The sequence below is a fragment of the Perna viridis genome, chromosome 5, assembly GCF_037379345.1.
Source record: "Perna viridis isolate PV_CMFRI_1.1 ecotype Kerala chromosome 5, ASM3737934v1, whole genome shotgun sequence".
In the NCBI taxonomy this organism is placed as follows: Eukaryota; Metazoa; Mollusca; class Bivalvia; order Mytilida; family Mytilidae; genus Perna; species Perna viridis.
The window spans coordinates 47,449,693-47,451,455 of NC_142449.1; positions in this window are offsets into that span (position 1 = coordinate 47,449,693).

Consider the following 1,763-nt stretch of genomic DNA (forward strand, 5'->3'; position numbering starts at 1 on the left):
AAAGCTAATACAATTTAATTGGAGTTATCGATCTCTTTGGGTGTTGTTGGATTTTAACTATGCCCCGTGAATGGTATTATAATCAAAATCTTTGATCAAGAAGCGTCACAATCAACATCAAGTTTAAGGTCTCAAGAACGTAAACAAAGGCAATAATCTTATTTTCACGATATTTGTGTACAATTTTGTTTTGTTTTGCTGCAGGTTGCAAGGGAAATATGGGTACAACACCAAAACATTCTCAAACCTTGGTCCATGTCATGACCGGCACTCTAGCACATTGCTTAAAAAATAAACATCGGGAACCTATCTTGCATGTTGCACACCGAGCGACTTCCGAGTGTCAGCACCTTCGGTACTTTCATTAGTATTGTTCGGTACTTAGCGTTACTAAGCCAGTCTGCTGTGATTGTAGTGACCGATTATTTCCAATGCAGGTAATTTTGATGATATTATCATTCTTCCATTTGTTCTGAGCCAACGTTTAGGAACTGCGAGCGTTCTTTAATTGGATATCTCATTTTGACTATATGTTGTATGTTGAGAAATGCCTTGAGGTAGAATTGGATATATTACTGAATTTTACGGTGTGTTAATTTGTTGTTTCAGTTCATTTTGACCTTACACTAAAAGGGTGAATAAGACCTTATAAAACTAGTTGAAGGTCATTAATGTGTCTTGGTGTTATTTGACTTTTTTGTTGTCATCGTTCTGTTACCGTGGATTTTATTACACTCGTTGTTGGGTCTTTCAGATGTTACTAAATGAAGGTGTGCTTACACTTATTGAAGACCTTTTTGTGCTTGATACGTCTCCTTTGAGACTTATCATGAAGCGTTGAAAAGGGCATTGCGTCCAACGCTTGATAGGTCATCATTGATCTGACCTATATTTTGTTAAGTACGCACACCCCACTACGAGTTCTCCTTTTGAGGCGTTTGACCAATCAGTTTTGGAAAAAAAAATATTTAATTATCTTGGCGGCAATGCCTTCATCAGGTGTAAATTATAAGAGGACTCATCTTAGGGTCTGAAAAAGATTTTGTCCAGAGTAAATGGCAACAAAAATATTGTAAAACTGTATACTTGCGTAGTGTTGTAGCCATATGTGGATTCTGAAAAAAAACTCCAAAAATCTTTAAGTTAACCTTCAGTTGCACTCCTTCACCAAGTTACATATAATATATATTCTTTTTATTTTTATTTTTCAATATTATATACTACCTTACCTCACGATGAATTGAAAACGTCTAAAAATCAGGAAAACAGCATTTATCTAAAATAAAGCATTTTTTGTTGCTTTTAAGTTACCGTTCCATGTTTTTTTTATGAATAAGAGCAAAAGACAAAAGCTACAATAGTTGACAGGTGCTGAGATAAAGAGTACTAGAGACATTGGGAAGTCAGCCTAATTTCTTGACCTACACTTAGAAGTCGATGGTAAAGGAAAACTATTGACCAAACTATACGACAAACGCGATGACTTTTTATTCCGTAGTGTCAACTTCCCTTTCATCTGTGACAGCACCTGCGTATGGAATTTTCACATGATACACATGTACGTTACGCATGAGTTTCCACTAACTACGCCGACGATTTGTTACGCGCTAAACTTCTTAGGCTTCTTGGAACATGATTATGTTGCTACAAGATTGAAGTCATCACTATATGCCCGTAGTGTACACTTGAAAATAACATGCTACGCAAGTTATTTAGTATGTACCACGTAATTGGGGTCATTTCCTCATAGACCGGAAAAAATA